This window comes from Panthera onca, chromosome B3 (genome assembly GCF_046562875.1).
Source record: "Panthera onca isolate mPanOnc1 chromosome B3, mPanOnc1 haplotype 2, whole genome shotgun sequence".
Taxonomy (NCBI): Eukaryota; Metazoa; Chordata; class Mammalia; order Carnivora; family Felidae; genus Panthera; species Panthera onca.
Window position 1 is genome coordinate 128,709,467 of NC_138344.1, and position 20,902 is coordinate 128,730,368.

Genomic DNA, 20,902 nt, shown 5'->3' on the forward strand with positions numbered 1-20,902 from the left:
CAGCTTGGAGCCTGGAGCCTGCTTCAGATTCTGTGTCTCCCTCTCTCTCTGCCCCTCCCCTGCTCATGTTCTGTCTCTCTCTGTCTATCAATAATAAATAAACGTTAAAAAATTAAAAAAAAAAAAATAAAACGGCGTTTTCTTCTTCATCAGAACTGTAGTCAGATACAGAAGGCTCGGTAACATTGTCTACAGTTGTAGCGTCCAGGTTTGAATAAATCTCTGGGTAGATTTTCCATCTCTCCTTGAAATGGCTTACATCTTTATGCCAACTGTATACCTTTTTTAAAAAGGCATTTCCCTCACTTATTCTTCCCCAGTGCTGTTGGAGAAGGTTTGCTTCAAGTTTTTGCCAGCTTCCCTTCGGATTCGAGAAGCAACCACTTAACAAATGGCAGGTTTATGTACAAAGAAATCTCCATGGTTTAACGTGCTTTTGTTTCCTGTCAGTATGTACCTTCTGTTTGTGTTCACGCATAATCGTCTTGTAACCTCCATGGAGAGGCAAAGAAACCAAGGCTTAGGGGAAATGGATATTCAAGCAATTACTTCTACACTGATTTTTTAGTTCTTGGCCCAAAGGGATGTCCAGGAGACAGGAGACTCCAGCTGGTACCTGGGGTTGCGGTATGCAGAAGGCTGGAAGTGAAAATAATGATGCAAAGTTCATATAAAATCAGTACATTAGCAAAAGGCCTTCCCTCTACAGAGACTCTGTTTCAGTGCAGTAAAGTACTTTGCATATACCTGAGTTGTTTTATTTACCTAATGAGTGTGTAATTATTTGTCAGTGTATCTCCAATGCACTGAAGTTTTGACAGAATAGAGACTAAATCTATTCATCAAAGTTTTGCTACATGTTTTGTGTTTTCTACAAATGTTTGTTGGATACATGGGTGAACCATGAACTGTATTGTGCTGCTTCATAACCAGAAGAGTATGCGTTTTAGTGTCACAGATTCACATGAATCAAGCCAAACCCACAAAAAATGCTTCCGTGTGTTTTATTCCTGTGAGAGAAATGAAAAGTTACCTACCCACAGTGTGTTAACCATGGATTTCTTTACAGTGGCTCTCATCTTAGAAAAAAAGATCGGCTTTTGCTCTACCTGCTACAGAAGCTTATCCATGATGTCAGCAAGCATGTTTCAAGTGTTTACCAGAATAATAGAAATGTAACAGCAACTAAATTCTTTGAGTAATTAGACTAATTAAACTAGACATTTAGACTAATGTATAGACAAACTTGTTGTTTGCTATTGTCCCTTGGAGGGACAATGAAATGAACATCATACTGTCAGAAAACCATGAATGGAAAGGAGGGATAAGAGGTCACGGATGCCATCATTTTGTAGGAAAGTTGGAATTCACCAACCAGTTGTGGCAATGAGAAGCAAGAAGGTAGGAGACATTTAAGAAAAGAACGGGGTTTGGGGACTGGGTTTGGGGACTATAAACCCTGGAATAGTTGAAGATGGGTTTAAAATACATAGCCAAGAAGAGATAGTTGAACACTTTCCTTAGGATGTAGATAATACAGGAGGAATTTCCTGAGAGATTATTCCTGGGTGAACTCAATATCTGGGGTGTTTATGAATTGCACTAAATGCTTATTTTGTGCTTTTAAAAATTCTAAATTCATGAAGGTCAGCAGGACTTGTGACTCACTTCCAAAGCACAGAGTATGGAAAAGGACAAATAGTTTGTATAGTGGAGAAAACTTGCACACGATACGTTAGAGAGTGATGATGTTATCGTGAGTGACGTCATGCTGATATCATGCACCACCTGCTACGATGAGATGAGAACAATAGTCCACCTCCCTGGTATTTTTCTTTCCCTGAACCCAGAACTAGAGTTAAATCAGACAAACCTGAACTGAGAGACAAAATACCCTGCCATTATTCTTCAAAACTCCCAGGGTCATCAAAAACAAGGAAAAATGGAGGAATTGTCACACAGAACAGGAGATACGATGACTAAGGCTATGTGGTATCCTAGATGGGATCTGTTACCTCCTGTGTTTTGACAAACGTTCCAGGGTAATGTAAGATGATAACATTAGAGGAAACTGTTCAGGTTGATGTAACTTTCCAATGTTTTGAAGGCTGGGACTGCGTGATGTAATGATAATATTGTTGGCAACACTGAATAACAGCTGAACTTTCTAAAGCATTTTCACATGCACCGACTCATACTGTGACCATACAGAGAGTCTGGTAGAACAGGTATTTTTATGGCCATTTTATTAACGAGTAAACAGTGGCTCAGAGCCGAGCTTACCCGGTATCAAAATTTTCAGTGCCTTGGGCTTAAACCATGATCTTATAAACCCAAATCCTGTGTTAGCTTTACTTCCTCAAAGTATTAGAAACACAGGCCAAAGTACATGTGCGTGTGTAGATGGGGGTGGGTACAAATAAACGGAGGGCGACCTAAAAGATTTGAAATGGCAGTCAAATTTCAATAGAGGTAAAAACCCCACTGAGGATCAAAGTCCAAACAAAAAGGAATGAGCTGATTTTTTTTTTTTGACTTTCACAGATGTGCTTTTTCTTTCTCTACTCTTGTACCCTTTTATATTAGTGATAGTTTCTTAATAAAAATAAAGTGACCTCAAAATCCCGGTTTTGTGAGGCTGCTAACTTATTACACTCTGGAGCCCCCGGACCACTTTGACTACTTTTTTCCTTCCTCTGGCTCCTGCAGCACATATTTCTAAAGCTGATGTAGGGGTCACGTGGTTAAGAAACTCGTTGCACTTATTCTGTTCATACATTGGATGTGATTTTTTTTTGTACTTAATTTTCCTCACCCCCATTGCAATCGTCACATCAATAGTCTTTAGTAAGGAGCACATCCAGAGGATATTGTTTCCTTACCATTTATTTAGTTTTTATTTTTTAGGGTTTATTTATGAGAGAGAGAGAGGGACACTGCTAGTGGGTGAGGGGCAGAGAGAGGGGGGGACACAGAATCCTAAAGAGGCTACAGGCTCCCAGCTGTCAGCACAGAGCTGGGTGCAGGTCTCGACCTCTCAAACCCTTGAGTGGGGGCTTAACTGACTGAACCACCCAGGCATCCCTATTTCCTTATAACTTATAAACAGCGATAATCTATAATACAAATTCTGTACACCTGCAGCTACCTTGTCTCACATTTTCAGTCTTCCTCATTTTCTGGCAGCACAAATGACAAGGTAAAACCTGTGCAGAGTTCCCTCTTCTTTTAAACCAAAATGTATTCTTAAAGATGAAATAATTATACTGTTATGTCAGGTTAAGGTTTCAGAGACAGAAGCTTATGTGGATACTCCTGTACACTTATGCACACCAAGATGAGTATTTGAAAGCAGGTAGATGAGTTATTTGTGCTAAAATGTGGTCTTCCCTGTGGATTCTGCCGCTTGACAAGCTCTCCCTAGGCTTTGCTGCCCCCTTGGCAAACTGAAAGGATTTACAGCGAAATTCTGCACCAAGCCGGCTAGAAACTGTTCCCATTTCCTCCCTGGGTCGGCCTCTCTCCGGAGGCGTTTGGAATGGCTATTACAGATTCCCATTGGTTTGGGGAGGGTGCAGAGAAAACTTAGAACATCCATCCTGTGGAGAGACACTTTTTTTTTCTTTTAAAAATAACTCCGTTTTCGCAAGAACCACGTGTTACCCTCTAAGTGATTTTTAAAGAACTTTTTCTTTTTTCTTTCTTTCTTTCTTTCTTTCTTTCTTTCTTTCGTCCAGAATGGAGATGCAGAAAAAGGGAATCTGTTGAAAATTGTCTGAGTTTGCGCCGTGGGTGACGTTCTGGCTCATTTGGGTGTGACGGTGACAGCGGAGGCGGCTGGCTGTCAGTTTCTCTTGTCTAGACTTCCATTCCCCCTCCAGGAGATGACTTACTTCCAACTCCAGTTAACTTCTTGGGAGTCCGGAACACAGACAAAGATGCTTACAAAACGCAAAGCATCTGGGTGGCCAAGGCTGAGCCTCCTGTATTCTCTCTCTCTCTCTCTCTCTCTCTCTCCCTCCCTTATTTTTTAAGAATTCATTCATTCATTCATTCATTCATTCTGCTTCCACAGGAGCCCGGGAAATATTGTCAATCCAAATCTAGGCACTTAAAGCTGACCTACAGTTTTCAATGTTGGTACGCAGATAGATTTTCTGCATCATCTTTCTTGTCTGTGTTTCCCTTGTTTATTCCGTCCTAAGGCGCGCTCTCTCCCTTCCATCAGCCCATTCACATCTTAAACTCCCTCAAACTCGCCCCCTACCCCATCCTCCCGTGTCTTGGTCTTATTTGAATATGTGGTCGTCCGCTGTGGCTGACACTGGGTGAGTGGGTGGGAGACAGCTCTCCCTGCGTTTTCATTTGGATTTCGCGTGGGTGGGTGGGGACCCTCCACCATTCGTCTCACACACGCAAGAACAGTTATAAGCTAGAATTAGAATGAGCGGCGAGTTCCACGTCTTCAAAGCGCCGCTAGGAAAGGAAATAATGCGGCGGGGGGCGGGGGCGCGGGAGGGAGGGAGGAAGAAACAGAGGAATAAAACCCAACTTTGCTGGCAACTTCAATACATCTGGTAACTGGAGGCAAAAAATAGATTCCGAGGGCTGGGTCTGGTCCGGATGAAACGCTAGGGCTCCTTCCCATGCCGGGGCCGGGCGCTGGAAGCCTGCCACTGGCGTCTTGCCACGCGAGTGCCCGCTGGAAACGCACGTGAACAAAGCTCTGGCCCCGCGAGCCGCCGCCTGCGGTTTCCGAGTCGATTCCAGCTTCTCCAGGGAGTGCAGGGCGCACACAGGGTTAAATTAGTTCCCTCCCCAGTAGGAGGGAGAGGAGGGGGAGGGGGGACGCAGCCTCCGGTCTCAGGCTGGGTACCTTGTAGTTAGTTGTACGGACGAAACCTGTCGCTGTCACTTGTGAGTTGGGCATCTTCCATTGTCGCCGCAGAAGAACCAGCGCCTGGAGGTATCGGCGGCGGCCGCAATCCCCGCGCCAAGGCGCTGCGCTGCTTCCGCCCGGGGTGCGTCTCCAGCCCTCGGTTCCGGGTGCGAAGCAGCTGCGAGGCGGCCGCACCGCGCCCGCCGCGGTGTCCACCCCGAGCAGGGATCAGGTTGGCCGTTCTCAACGATGGGCAGGAGGGACCTTGGCGGTGACCCCTAAAACAATACCATGCCCCGGGAGCCCCGCTGCTGCCGCGCCAGCTTCTTCCCTTTCCACCTCCCCGACCCTGTCGGATTCGGATGAGCCCTCTGCGAGGAGACACGGCGGCCAGGTAAAGAGACAGAGGTGCCAGGTGGAGTTTCCAGCAACTTCCAGGGCTGCTGCTAAGCGGCTGCGCGGGGGGGTGGGGGGGTGGGGGGGATACGTGTATTTTTTGAACCAGCGCAGGGGTGGTCATCGGGATGGGATGTCTTGGGTTTTTTGGGTTTGTTTTTTTTTTTTTTTCCTCCAGAGAGAGCACAGGCTGCTTAACTCTCCCCCGACTTTAGGGAGGTCTATTTGCAGGTAGAATTCACCTCCTTTAAAGAGTTTTGTAACTGAGCTCTGGGTCAAACGCAAATTTGCTAGTTTGCTAGGAGGATCCATCCCCAATTGGGGGTTCTCCAGCCATTAAGCTTGCTGGAATCCAGCTTCTCACTTCCCCCGAATGAATACGCTAACTTCTAGGAGTAACACCCCCTACTCCGCCACCCCCGCGCCCGCTCCATCTGCTGATAATGTCACCGCTGTTATCGAGCGGCTGCATCCAAAGCCGGTAGCCCGCCTCCTGCCCGAAACCCGGGACTGATTCCTGGCTAAACGCACGCGGAGGAGGTGCCTTTCCCTTCGAGGTGCATTTCCCTTCGACTTGGGGAGAAGGTTACTTTCTTCCAAAACCAAGTCTTTCTCCAGCTCTGCTGCTCTTCGGTGGCCCAGCTCTGAGCTCGGCCAGCGCGTCTTCCTGGCGCGCCAGTGGGGGCGGTGAAGGCTCAAGGAGCACACCAGGCTGAACCCGGGTTGCGTTCTCTGAGCCGCGAGCGTGGGACGCGGAGAGCCGGCGGAACACGCCACCCCGCACCCCCTGGCGCTAAGTGCGGGGGCCAGGCGGCGGCGAGGAGGGCGGGAGCAGAGCCTCGCCAGCTGCCACCGTGTCCCCGCGCGGGTCCTGCGCAGCCTGGAAAGATCCCTCCGCCGCGCTGACCAGTGTCGGGCTCGGCTCCGTGCCTTCAGCGCCGGCGCGGTCACTTCTCATTTCTAATCAGGCCCAAGATCAAGGTTGCCAGTTGAGGTCGGGGCATTAACCGGGGACATTAAGAATCGGGGAGCAGGGTGATTGGGGCCGACTGGACTCTTACTAGATGCCCGGGAAACTCCTGGATCGCATGGGGCTCCAGCCAGCGGCAGCTGCTGGTGGAGGTGTAGGCCACCACGGCTGTCCTCGCTGGCGCCTTGGTCCTGGAACCTCCCAGCAAGATGGCACTCTGTCCTAGTCCAGTTAACTCCCCCAGCCGTGCCCCATCCTCCCGTGGATATTTGTTAGTCACACACTGAGTCTGGGGAGAGGAGCGGTTATGTAGAAGTGAATCAAAGTATTTTCCTGACCACTTTGCATAACGCAACAGGAGCAGCGACCCGCGGGCACAAACCCAGGTCGTGTGTGCGTGTGTGTGTGCGCGCGTGTGAGCGCGTGTGCCAGCGTGCGTCTCGGGCGTGCGTCTGGGTGGATCCGTGCGTGGCTTGTGCTTAGGAGGCAAATGGGGCGTTTCTCTAAGTCGTCTTAACACGGCTAAGGCACTCAGATAAGTGAAGGCGGTAGACACAACAGGGATGAGAAGGAAATGGAAACAATTGGGAAAGTGGTGCCAAGTGACTCAGGCTTTGAACTGAGGACGGGGAAATCCTCCCGAGCCCGTCGCGGCCACCGCCCCTGCCCCACTCTCGGTCCGCGACAGCCCGTGGATCCCCAGGGAGTTGGTCCTGCGCTAGTTTCAAGCTTGCTGTTTGCTTCTCGCGTGGCCCCACCGACGGCGCCTCTCCGCGCAACCCCAAGCTTGGCGCGAGCTCGCTCTCCCTCTTCTGTTCGCATTCAGCCTCTCTACAGACTTGTTAAAACATGACAGCAACTTACTGGAGCCAGGAGGAGCGACGATGAAACGAGAGCAGAAAACCAGAACCTTTTAAAATATGTTTTCCAAGAAAGAGACGTGCACCTGGTTTTCTTACATTACTCTTTAACCTTTGCAGAGAGATTGCTAAGTGGAAACGTCGCCTGTATACAAATCAGGCTCTTTTTGCTGTCAAGTCTTTTTTCTGAACCTTTGAGGCTGAATTCAGTTGTCCGTGGTAATCTACGGGGAAAGTGAACACCCCTTTTTCCCAGCAGCCAGAGTGAAGGGAGAAAATAGGTGTTCAAAATAATCATGTTAAACTTCGGATTATTTTTCCAATTAAAGTTATTTGATAAGGTCCGGGATCTGGGAATTAACGGGGGATGGGATGGGGGTGGGGGCGCAAATCACCAGGGTTGCCTTCATTTGAAATAACGCCATCTTGGTTGTGAGACTTGTTATATTTTTACCCTCTAATCTCACGTTTCGATCATTTCTCCGAGTCTAAGTAATAGATCCTCTGCCTTGCAAGTACATCGCAGGCGGGCGGGGTGGGGGGGGGGGGGGCGGGAATCGACTTTCAGCGCTCAGACGGTGGCATTATCCCTGAGAGTTGGGGGGTGGGAGGGGGTGCAGGCTAGGGAGAGAGGAGAAGGCGTGCTCGGTCCGGGTGGCATCCACGGTGTTGGCCCAGACGCCCTGCAACTCTCTTCAGGGAGGAGAGGGTTAAAAGCCGAGTGCGACTTTGCCTCTTGGAAAGCTTAGGGTTGCAGCCGCGCCTCCCAAGCATTCTTTAAACCAGAAATGTGGGAGGGACTCCGAAAGGGAGGGAGTAAAGGAGGGGGGCAGAGAAAGAGGACTCGAGGAGGGGAGCGCGCCAGAGCGCGGGGGACGGAGGGAGAGGAGGAGCGCGGGAGCGGCGGAGGCGATCCCGCGAATTCATTACTGTAAACATCTCCCGGGGGTGTCAGGAGGGGTGGGGGTGGGGGCCGCGGCGTCTACATTAGCCGGGCCGCGTCCGAGCGTGGCAGCAGTGAGGTCGGAGCAGCCTCGGGACCCACACCGGGGCCGGCGCCGCACTTGGAGCGAGCCCCGCGCCCGCCCCCGCGCAGCCCCGCGCTGCGCCCGGGTCCGGGGCTCTGAGCGGTCAGCTCCGGGGCGTCCGGGGCGCGCACGCCCGCCTCTCGGGCCGCCCCCCGAGGTCCTCCGCTTCCGCGGAGCGCCGGCGCTGCGGGGCCTCTTTCCGCTGCCTTCCCCGCTCGCCCTCTTCTTTCGGGACTCGTGGCGCGGTCGAGGCGGAGAGGGGGAGGCGGAGGAGGACCGGAGGCGGGGGCCGCGGCGGCGGCGGGAGCCGAGAGAAAGTGGCATGCCCGAACCCTGGAGGCGGAGGTGGCGGAGGAAGGGGGAAGACGATGCCGCGGCTCCGTAGGGGAGAAAGGCGAGAGCGAGCGAGGCGAGCGAGGCGAGCGGGGCGCCCGGGCTCCGGCCGGCTGCGGGGAGGCGCGCGCCGCTCTGAGGCTCCGGCCTCCGCACCCCCGAGCCCCGACGCTGCGGGCGACAGGGCTGGGCTTCGGCAGCCGCCACCGTCGCCGCCTCCGCCACCCGGAGGACCGAGCAAAAGTTTGGATCTGGGGGAGGACGCGGCGCTGAGCGAGATTACCACCGGGGCTGGAAGGAGACCTCGAGAACCTTCGCAGGTAATGCGCACCCCCAACCCTCTGCTTCCGTGCCCGGCCGCTGGGCTTCTGCGCCTTTGCTGACGCTGGCCAGACAGATCTGACTGAAAGTAAGAGGGAAGCGAAGTTGGAGATCCCGGGGATGGGCACCAAGCGCGGCGAGATCTACAGTCAGGTTAGAGGGACCCGCGGCGCTTCTCTGCCCCCGGTGGGCAGCTGTGCGGGGAGGCGAAGCTCCCCCTGGGGATGGAGGAGAACCCTCGGCCCCAGCTGGGGCCTCTTTTCGTAGCTCGTTGGCAATTGAGAATGTGGATTGGGGGGCTTTTAGTATTCTTCAATCCGGGGGAATGATGCATGGATTGCTAATTCCCACCCTCACCTTCACCCTCTCGCTCTCTCAGCCTTATTTAGCGTCTTTTAAACATGATAGGAGCCCACTCCCATTCGCCCACTCCGTTTAGCTGGTGCAGGAAAGCAAATCTGGGCGTGTGTGTGTGTGTGTGTGTGTGTGTGAGAGAGAGAGAGAGACAGAGAGAGAGACAGAGAGAGAGAGAGAGAGAGAGAGGGAAAGAGAGAGAGAGAGCGCGGGAGGGAGGAGGAGAGATATTCAAGGAAAGGGAAAAATTCTACCTTTCCCCCCTTTGACATCCTCGGATCTTTCCCTTCCTCCCTCCTTCCATTCACCTTCTGGCGTCATAAAATAAAAACTTTAGAAGTCACATTTTTATTGCAGGCTGATAAGAAAAGCATTAACCATTGACGACGTGAGTTTGCAGTGTTTGTAGTGTGTGTGTGTGGGGGGGGGGGGGTTAGTGGTGTTGCGGAGAGGCCGGTTTTTCCGTGGTGGCCTGATGCGCCATGGTGTGTGTGGGGGGTGAGTGTTAGAGTGTGTGCACTTGGGGCGGGGGTGGGGGGTGTGCAGTGGAGAGAATATGGTCACGTTTCCCAGAACATCAGCCTTACTTAAGCTAACTAAGAAAAGAGCTCCTGCTTTTCCCTCAGAGAGCTACAGAAAGATTCCAGCCCCAACTCTCTAACCTCCCCTTTCCCCCCTGTTGAGTTTTGAGTTTCAAAGCAGCTCCTCCTTTCATGCTGCCACCATCACTATTGGGATCATTATTTATTCACCTGGAAGCTCATCTTGACTCCTCTTGTAAATGGAAATCAGTCTCCAAGACCTTTTGATTAATTTTAGTGGAAGGAATCTCTTGTAAAGCTTACAGTAAGCTAATCAAGTGCAAGGCGCAAATCCGTGTAAATGCTCACGCGGGAGTGCAAGGTGCTGATTAGGTTTCTTCACATGCTGCATTTGCTATGCAAAGCCCCATCTAAATGGGAGCTATTGCTTCCCACTCAGCTGGGAGGATCTTAAATCACACAGCATCTCAGGGAGCTTTGGGGCATGTCCCCTTGCTCACAGGCTGATTGCTAAATGTATTATGTCTAACTTCTCCTAGCCAAAAGCTAATATGTAGGCTAGCTTCCATATAGGAACCCATATTGCCTGTGGACTTAAGTGATATGACCTTCTTAAGTCTCCAGTGAAAGGATCCCCCAACCATTTTGAGGTAATAGAATGCAGGTTGGCGTTTGTCCGGGGATGTATTTAGTTGTTGCAGTATGAACGTAAAATTTTAGGTCAGTATTTAAAGGGTGAGAACTGGACTTTTTTTCTTTTTTATCACTAAGCAATATGCAGCAGATTCATAAGATCGACAGGCCACCATATTAGAAGAGAATAAATCTTTGGGGAATACACATGCCATGAAAAGTTGCCCGTTCCCCATGATGCTATTGTTCTTCCAAATATAACTTTTCTTCCTCTCCTCCTCAAAAGCCCCAAACAGGATAGGGTTAAACCATTTAAGAATTTTTAATGATCATCTATGGCAGTGCAACACCATACTGTCATGTTGAATTGCCAGTATGTGAGTGGAGGAGGTTGGAAGACGAAATTTCAAGCATTATTCAATGTCTCTGCCAGTAGGTACAAGAAATCGTAAAAAGAATTGGGCTAGCTGTGTAGCAGAACCTATTACAAATACAAACCTAGCATGGAAAGAATGCTGGGTTTTGTTTGTTTGTTTGTTTGTTTGTCTTAATGCCCATGTCTGAACACTTCAGTAGTTTCATTGCAGTTTTAGAAATTCCCGGGGGGAATTTCTTCTTTAACAGAAGAAAGTAGATTCCCAAATGACACCATGCTGGGCTGCCTTGAGGTTCCCTAGGCAGTCATGGTTTTTCTCCCCCCTATGCTAGGTTTCAGATGATGTGATCTTATCCGAGTTTGACTTTGACCGGCTGGATCTAATTTGAACCTCCTCTGATGCCTGTTACATTTATATTCTGGCCTGCTGGAGAGTTTGATTTAGGATTTAGACATATCTCCCTGAAGCAACCTTATATCTTCCCAGTTTGAAGCTGTGGTTTCAAGAAAGGCTCAAGTATGTACGTCCAGAAGCTTTATTCTGTAGAGACTCAGTGTGAACATCTGATCCAGTTTGACTCTTTGGTCTTGTAGCCTACAAGGAAGAATTCCCGCTTCTGCAATGAGCAGTGTCTGAAGTTAAAAAATAGCAAAGGGTGTGTGTGTGGGGGGAGGGGTCTCGGTTTTGCTCACTATTTAGAAGATTCAAAAAAGGTCAAGGTGATGCAGTTTTATTTCTATTCAGGTCAGACCTTTCTGGATAATCATCTTTTGGTATTTTTACTTTAATTTCAATTCAAGTTCATTTTTCACTAGATTACTTTAATAACTTTGTGGTTTCTGCCATGGTGATTCAAATTCAGTCCATTAGTGACCTCTATCTGTGAGAAGTGAATACTCATTGTTTTTCTTTCTTCTCATCAGTCTGCAGATTATGTAGGGGGAAAAAACCCAAAGGCTCTGTAGTTCTTTCGGAATATTTAGATTTCCGAGCCTGATTTTTCTAATACGGAGTTCAGTATGGGTAATGATATTTAACAACAGTAATAAAATGTTACAGGCTAATAGGCTACTAAATGGTTATTCCATATAGCATCGACAGTCTGATCAATATAAATAAAATACCAGTGCTATCCACTGCCAGTAAAAAGATTGTACAGTCAGGTAGACTAATGTTTTGAGACTCACAATGCTGCTGGATGTAAGTGAAATTTTATTGCCCCTAAGTGCTTACATAATAAGGGAAGCTTGAGACAGGCTCAGAACATATATGTGATAACTAGACTTTGTGGTAGCAGTGTGTGTATGTCTTTAAATTCAGCTGTGCTTCTGCTGTGAACTTATGGGACAGATCAAGGACAGGCGAGGTGGGATGTGAGAAGGGTGTCTATAAACAGATGGTCTTTTAAGGAGACTTTTAAAATCTGATTCCTAATCCCAGCTTTGTCTTCTGAGGGTTTTGAAATTGAAATTTCAATTTAAGTTGATTATTCTAAATGGTAATTGAAGACAAAGTTTACTGAATTTCTTAGGTGGGTGGATACCATTATCTGACATTTTCCAGATGGTTTTTGATGGAGTGGTATTCAGGGATATGGAATTTTTAGGAGGTTTTCTTTCTTTTCCCTTGGGCAGGTTTTACGCAAAAGACATTTTTAAAGACATTATTATTATTATTATACAACCATTATAATACCCTAGCCAACTTTCTTTCTTTTCCCCGCCTTCCAAATGCTTTGCTTTTTAAAAGTTACGTATTTTTTTTTTCTAGAACTACATGTTGGGGATAGGAATATGACTCCAGTATCTTTTTACTCTTTTCAGCAACGTGAACTCCAATTAAGTATCTGTTTATACTAAAACACATACACACACTCACCTACACATCAAGAACCCTTTTAAGACAGAGATTCTTTTCAAGGTTTTAAATATGGTTCTTTTTAAAGAGCTATGACACAAATATTGTAATAAAAATATCCTGTGTTCCGATGAATACAGAGACTTATTTCAGTAGCATGGAACAGTAAAACACTGTATTAGCAAAATAATCAGTGGTATTTTCAGTACATGGTCAAAATCTGTTAGAACCTTCATGGGTTTTTTTTTTTTCTTTCTTTCTTGGCGAATTTCACATCTACTGGTCTTTTTTGGTTTTCTTTGATTCCTTCTACTGAGGCTCTTTGAAGTGATTCAAAATTAAACAGTAGCTACTTTTTTTTAGGGAAATTCATCATGGTATATTCAGGATTCCAGAAGAGTTAATGATGCAGAAAAAGTCCTGTAAAACATCTTTCTAAAAGAAGTCCTTCTCTTGTGGGCTTCCCACTTACTGGCCTCCTGTACCATTTGCAGTGAATTGGAACTCCGTTATTTATTTATTTTTCAAATACCACCTCTAACTTAATTTAATGTGGGATGTGTTTCTGCAGAAGCATGCAGCACCATGTGTCTCGAGTCTCCTGAACAAAGCAGTGTCGTTTTTATGGATCTGTAATAAGGGAAAGTCAAAGAAAATATCCTTGTATACTTTGGGAAGTCAAAAGGCCACATTCACGATTCTCAAACACTGGTCAGTTATTCTGCTGATGCTTAATAAGGCCACACGTTTTCCGGCAGTTTAGTGGTTAAAGACCTCAGTCATTTTTTTTTTAAGCATTCACAAAGTAAATCTCTGGTCCTCCTACCCGTTAGGTGCTCATTAGAGCTGAGCAGTTTTTCTCACTTTCTTCCCTGGTTGCTTTTAAGGGAATGTGCAGGAAACTTGGCAAAAGTTCCTCTGTCCCCTTCAGTTCACAGGTCATGTGTTATATTTCAGTTCTCTTTATTAGAGCTTTCAAGACACAGATAAAAGAATCTTCTATCTGAACCTTTTAAGAACCTGAGGGCTTTTGGATTTAAACCCACCAAAAAATATCAGGTCTCAAAGTTCATAGAACCTATTAGGTCCTTGGAATATCGAAACCCCCTTCAACAAAGAGTACAAGAACAGTGGCTCCTAAAGTCTGTTCACAAATATAGTGCCCACTGAAGTCAACAGAGGTCATGAGCTGAATGGAAAACATTAGACTCATATCAGTCCCGAAATAGGTCCATGTGCTGGTGTCACTCTTATCCCCAGCTGCCTAGGGGCGTCACTTTCATGAAAATCCAGTGTCAAAATAGCCTCTGTGATAGTTTCCTTTCCCACTTTGCTCCAGAACTTGGACTCAAGTATTTTGAAGAAGGAAATAATGCAGGGAATTCTAATACTCCTCATAGATAGAGGGAGGTGAACGTTACGGAAGTAGGTTGGAGAAGCGTTTGACATAGAGGTTCCAGAAAATTCTGTCTAGGCTCCGAGGGATGAAAATGATTCATACCTAGCCTTTCCCCCTCTTCTTGTACCTTTTCCAATTATCACATGCGGGATTTTATTGCTCACAACTGCCTCTGTGAGTTGGTCTGAGAAAGCCCTATTAGTCAATTGTCTCACTGGATGATGGGAACCAGAAACCAGTAGAAGGCTACGTAAGTCTGCTTAGAGTTCCCCTTGAGATCCTTTGGCTTTGCACAAAATGATGAACGTTACATTTTATCCCATAGATGTTGAATTCTCCAGATACAGTTTATAAGTTTCTTCCTTTACCAACCTAACCGAAACGATTAGAGTTGGATTTTTTTATAAAAATAGTAACAATTATTTCAATCACATAAATATTTAGATGTAAAAAAATAGCATTTCTTATCTCCCCACCATTATATTAAATACAAGTTTTCCTGTTATGGATGGCTTTAATTTTATGATGTAGGCCTTGTGATTTGGGACCTTAACTGTGGTGGGGAGTGAGCGGTAGGGAGATTGTTGTGGAGGAAAGAAAATATATGTCTATATAAAGAAAACCTGTATTCTCATGTCAGCACACTCCTTTCTACATTATGACTTTGGACAAATTACTTAATCTGCTGGAGACTTAATTTCCTTTCTGCAGAGTTCCACAGGGTTGGTGCAGGGTCAGATGAGATTAATGTGTGGGAAAATACCATGATAATCATACAGTGTTATAGTTCCATAAAGGCGCATTATTCAAGTTGATAACATTTACCTATGCAAGACTGTCATATGCCAGGATAGTTCTAGGTCTTATATTAAGACAGTGTCCTGCCTTCCAGGAGCTTTGGTTTCTGCGAATGCCATGAGATATCTATCACCCAAGCAGTAAAGTGTCAGTAAAGTGTCCACATCATTTTTTCCTTTCATTTAATGGTGCATTTTCTTCTTTTGTGAGTTTTCTCTGTTTTGATGCAAGTATTCTTTTCACGAATCAAGGGTAATTATGGTGAGATCTGTGTAAGGGCCAAGCTTCCCATCCTTGAGGTTGGCTTAATGTTAGAAACTAAATTTATCACAAATGGATTCCACTGAGGATCTTTTGGGAAGAAACCATTAACATTCCCCGCAGTAAGGCCGTTTCTCTTCTTGGGTGCATTTATACTTCAGTCATCCAAGTTACCTTTTGCAAAACACAAGTCATTAGTAGAATATATGATGGTGTTGGGGCACCTGGGCGGCTTAGTTGGTTAAGCACCTGACTTTGGGCTCAGGTCATGGTCTTGTGGTTCTTGAGTTCGAGCCCCGTGTCAGGCTCTGTGCTGACAGCTCAGAGCCTGGAGCCTGCTTCAGATTCTGTCTGTCTGTCTCTCTCTCTCTGCCCCTCCCATGCTCACGCTCTGTGTTTCTCTGTCTCTCAAAAATGAGTAAACATTAAAACATTTATATATATATATATATATATATATATATATATATATATATATGATGGTGTTTAAAACTTTGGTTTTGCAACATGAGGCAGGCTGGTGAAAAGCCTGCCTTTTTGGTAGAGCAAACCTAGTGAGCTCATTACCAATGAGTGGAAAGACTTGATTTATTAAGATACCAAATTACTCTCCAAAGGTTGGGCTTATTTTGACATTGTTAGTATCACAAAACCCTTGTGGGACAGTTTTTTGCAACTTATTTTTCCATAGTGTTTTTCAGTTGTGTTTTTATAACTGTCACATCTGAGACATTTTAATTTTAAATGTTTCAAGAGTTAGCGTGTTTATTTTACTTTCCTGATTTGTATACATGTAGGACCTTGTAAAGGTGAATTTGTAATCATTTTATGGTTGCTTAATTGAAGCTTGCAGAAAACACATGCATATGGGAAGTGTATTTATAAAATGTATGGTTAGGTTGTGATTCTTGATCAGAAGAATGTTTTTATCAGTCATTTGGACTTATGACAATCTGTATTTAATAATGTTCTTTTCAGTTTCTGACTTACAGTTTGCCAAAGTTCTGACACTGCCTTCCTTTTTCTTTTTCTTTCTTTCTTTCTTTTTTTTTAACTGATGAGTATTTTAGCAGTACGTTGTAAAGTACCTGGCCATATAACTATATTTTTACATGACAAATTACCTTTGTAGTTTGGCAAAATTAATCTGAGTGCTTTCTGTTCTGGCAGTGCTGAGTGACACAATAATAACATTTGAAGAAGGAAAATGTTTGCAACTACTCTGAAGAGTTCTGCTAATAAAACAAGAAGAATCTGGAGGTATATGTGTGGGAAGTTAGAAATGCACAAACAAATCTAAGTCTTAGATACCATGGGGAGGGTGTACTATTACATTCTTAAGCTTGGTGGTGCTAATCTAGCCCATATGTCCCCAACAGAATGGAATAATGAGATAGCCCAAGTTATTTTTAATTGGACATTTTCTTTTCCAAATGGGTCCTAAGGAAACTCTAAATAAAGAGAAGCACAAAATGCAATGAGGGGACATATTTTTGTGTGAATGGCTTGGTACTCATGAAGGAGATAGGATTCTTTTAGAGACAGAAGGTATGCACCAGATGATAAAGCTTTTCCATTCATCCAGGAGGTGACTTTTAGCATTTACTGTATGCCGGCCATAGAGTAGGACTGGAGAGGCAAGCAATGATGCAGGAGGATCCCTGTCCTTGAGGTTGCCTAAGCTGGGGAGGGGAGAGGGAGACACAAAACCTAATTGCATTATACTTCTACATGACCGAAGATTAGTCAACCCTAAGAAATGTGCCAGGAATACACAGTATTAATGAAAACCATGGACAGATTTTTCAACATCTTTAATTTTTTTTAATGTTTATTTGTTTTTGAGAGAGAGAGAGAGACAAAGTGTGAGCAGGAGAGCGGCAGAGACAGAGGGAGACACAGAATCCGAAGCAGGCTCCAGGCTCTGGGCTGTCAGCACAGACCCCAACGTGGGGCTTGAACTCTTGAGCCGCAAGATCATGACCTGAGCTGAAGTCGGATGCTTAACCGACTGAGCCACCCAGGAGCCCCTTCAATGTCTTTTAATCTTTATGTCTAGTATAAAATGGGAGAAAACATTTTCTACTCACCGAGCTGTTCTTCTGAGAGGGTTGAGATAATTATATAAAATGTCCCCCTGGGTGGCACACAGTAGAGGCTTAATAGATGCTGACTGCAGATCCTTCTCTCTCCAAAATGATGATTATTCCACTATGTTACTTTTCCCCTTCTACAAATATCTTTGCCATTTCTCTGGAATCCCAAAAAAAAGGCGTTTGACCCCTTGAGCCGATTCACCAACAAGATACAGCTTCTTCTGCAAAATAAAATCTCAGTAGTATGCGTGTAACAGAGCATGAAAAGGACAGCAAAGGAAATAAGCACTTCACACGGTGGCAGAATGAGCTCATAGCTAGTGGTGTATCTCACAGTCGGCTGGTGTCATAGGGGTCGGAGAAGGGAGGGGAACAGAAACGAGGACACTTTCGTCTGAGTTCTGGGGAATCAGAAAGTGGTGTCAACCGGGGCTTGTCGAACTTGTGGTTTTGCTGTTATGGTTGTGGATGTTGTTGTTGTTATCGTTGTTCATTGAAAGCACAGGCTTTGGCACTCGAAGAGTGCTTCTCCACGCAGCCCCCTTCACCTCCATGCACCCTTCCGGGGTGGCCAATGCCTGCAGCTTGCAACAAAGTCCTGCGTCCAGACTGTGACACTGGGCTTAGTGAGCTACGGTTAGTAGGTCTTTGCCAATGTACAGAGATTTTTATCCGGATGAATTTTAAACACTTGCTTCACACAATTCATCTCACACATGACTCTTGGCAGAGTCCTGAGAGTATTTTATCGTAGAAGATTAACACGCAAATTATTGTTAGGTTTATATGATGCTTAGTTTGTACTTATAGAATGATTGTACCTTGCTGGTATAATGACAGATGCATGAATCAGAATGATGCTGGTGGATTATCAGTTTAATGTGGAACTATTGCTTCCAGAAAGTAATTTCCAGTGAAATTAAGCAAAGGGGCTTCTAACTGCTTCCATGGGAGATATTCTGAACAAATATAGTGCTCAAGGTCACTGGTCAAAATACACAATGCTGGGGTTACTTTTCATTTATCACCGTAATTGAATGTATGTATAGTATAAGTTTGGCTTTCTACTCAACCATTAAAATTTAGGTGTTTCCCCCCGGTATAAATCTATAAGTTTATTGCTGTAGGAAATTATACTTAACAAGATGTTAAGCATGTCCCAGACTTCCAAGTCCTGAAGTGCAGAAGCTTTTCCTGGGAAGATCACATAATATATAATGTGGTATATATACATATAATTAATCAAATTGGAGAAGAGAGAAGCAGGCACTAGAGCATAAGGTGTCCACATCTTGGTAAGTAGCTTCTGAACCAAACGTTCTACCCGGCGTAAAACAATAAGACCTTGTTTTGCTACTTTAGAACATGTAAGAGAGATTAACATTCTTTGGAAAGTAGTTTAAAATTTTTCTTTGACTCAAATAGGTAAGGAACAAGTCCAATAGTGCTGACAGCAGTGGAATTTAAAACTCAAGTCTAATAATCTCTGAGTCCCGAAGGAATGCAAGGCAGACATCCGTTCTAGTCACGGGCTTGTAACTGGGGATTTGACAAAGGTTGAATCCTTACCGTGTGCCAAACACCATGCTGTTTTGGCATTTGGGATATTCTTTCAAAGAAGACTTCATCCTTGCTCATCAAGAAATATGATGGGTTGGCCTAGAGATGCCCTTTGCCAAACTTGACTCATCCGTCTTAATTAACTGGAGAAGTTGGTTAAAAATCCAGGTTCCCGGGCCTTAGGCCTGGAGATTCCGATTTGTTAAGCCTGTGAGAAGCCTGGGGATATGGATGCCCAAAGACTCATGGAATTGGAATTTACTGACCTACATAATTTTTTTAGGATTTTTTTTTTCTGACCCAAGATCCAGTAGTTTTAGAATCATCTGGTTTATAGTCATGTGTGAATTTCCATCAGTAATTTTTCTGTGTATTTTGTCACAAAGAAAATACTGCTTGATTTAACCCAACTATTCTAGGAAAGAACCTTCAGAGGGCCAGACGCCCGGGCTGGCTTCTCTCTTGGTGGCCACAGGCTCCGTATGATGCCTCCAGCTTCCATCCATGTTGCCTCAACTATTACACTGTACTGTTTTTGGTATCCCTGCAATTACCCTCCTAAAAACCAAATGACATTACTTCGATCATCTACCACTTGGATTCCCTGTCCGTCTGGATAAAGCCCATCTAAGCTTGTTGTCATAACATGTGAGATCCATGAAATCTGCATCTCAAACCATCATTCAGGCCTCATTCTCAAGCGCCCATCTCCTGCACCCACCTTTATGATAAGGAATGGCCTCTTGAGCCTTTCCCGTACTGTTTATCCTTTATGTGGAATATTACCTCCTCGCTCTCCATTTGGCAAACTCATTTCCTTTAAGACCCACACAAATGTCACCTTCCCTCCCAGTCAAAATTACTCACTCCTTCCTCTGAGCTACTACAGCATTTTGTTTGTACCTTTATTATTTCCCTGTTCATGTTGTGTTGTAGTGTGTCTGTTCTAATGTCAGTCTTTCCCATTAGATTCCAAGAACCTTGGCTCATTCATTCCGTCTCCCTAGTGCTAACAATCATGCCCAAAGCACCTGGTTCTGCAGAAATGTAATTGAATGAATAAATGCATGATTGTGCTGGCCAATCCTGGAAGACAAGAAGATTCATAATCTAATGATAGGAATGGCTTCCTCAGAAGTGCATTTTCATTCCCATAGACTGGTTGCCCAATGGGGACAAAATACAATGCCCACCTTTCTACCTCACTCTAAGCAGGTTTGTCAGGCAAATGCCTGCTGGTTAACCCAACCCTGATCAGCATGAAGCACTCCAGACCACACGTGAGGCAATTCAGATGCCACACTGGAAGATCTGTTTAAAGAAGAAATAATTCCACTTGATGATCTATCTTTCTTGGCACTGAGTAAAACCATCAGTTAAGTAGATGTGCACGCAGATGTGGTTAACCATAGAATGAGAACTTAACTCATACCATTAACTTTGTGTATCTTTCTTGGCTTAATTAAAGAGAGCGAAGCAAAGAACTTGTGAAAATTTTGTGCATTTGTACTCTCATTTTTTTGCCCTTTGCTTTTATTTTGTTGATTTTATCTCAGGCACATGATTTCCTGATGGAGATATCTGAGGAGCCAGGGCTCTCCAGAGAGGAGAAAAGAAGACCTGAAATCATAACTCCTTAATCACTCTGTCTCCACAAAGCAGGATCCACCTTAGTGTTCATGACGTGCACATGAAGAACATTTGAAGGTTACGATAAATTCTAAACTTTCCAGGTTTAATGTGGTCATGATGGTGACAGACGTTGGACTCTCAGTCCTTCTGCTTAGGCAAAAGATAATTCAAACAATACCTTGCTACTTTTCAAGGTGAATTATCAACTGATGGGCAGAGGTGACTCTCATGCATGTGGGCTTGGTGAGTGCAAAGTTTCAGCAACATTTCTGATGCCTAAGTAGGTGGAAGATGGTGGAGCGTAGTTTGATATGCTCCCACCTTAACTTGACCCTTGATTCCCTCGGGGCTGTCTGTATGCTGGCAGTGCTTTCAGTGCCAATAGGAAATACACAGAATGACACCTGAGTTGATTTTTGATAAGCCACTATGCTTTAATACTAGAGGCTTCGAACATCCTCCTAGAAGAGCTTATAATGTTAACTTATGGGACTGTTTAGAAACAATATGCTCTTCTCATTCTTGAATCACACTTAGTATTAGCAAGGCCATATTGTCATCAGGGGATTAGGCATCACCATAATAATAATAATAAACAACAGCAAT

The 20,902-nt window shown here is 45.2% G+C and overlaps 1 protein-coding gene across 1 annotated transcript in view; it reads left to right on the forward strand.

The window, feature by feature from the left end:
• Window positions 1-4,898: 4,898 nt before the first annotated feature.
• Window positions 4,899-20,902, forward strand: part of FLRT2 (fibronectin leucine rich transmembrane protein 2) — a 107,243-nt gene continuing 91,239 nt past the window's right edge. The window contains exon 1 of the mRNA XM_060620464.3: window positions 4,899-5,273. The gene's annotated coding sequence lies outside the window, so the exon portion shown is untranslated. The remainder of the gene's footprint in view (window positions 5,274-20,902) is intronic.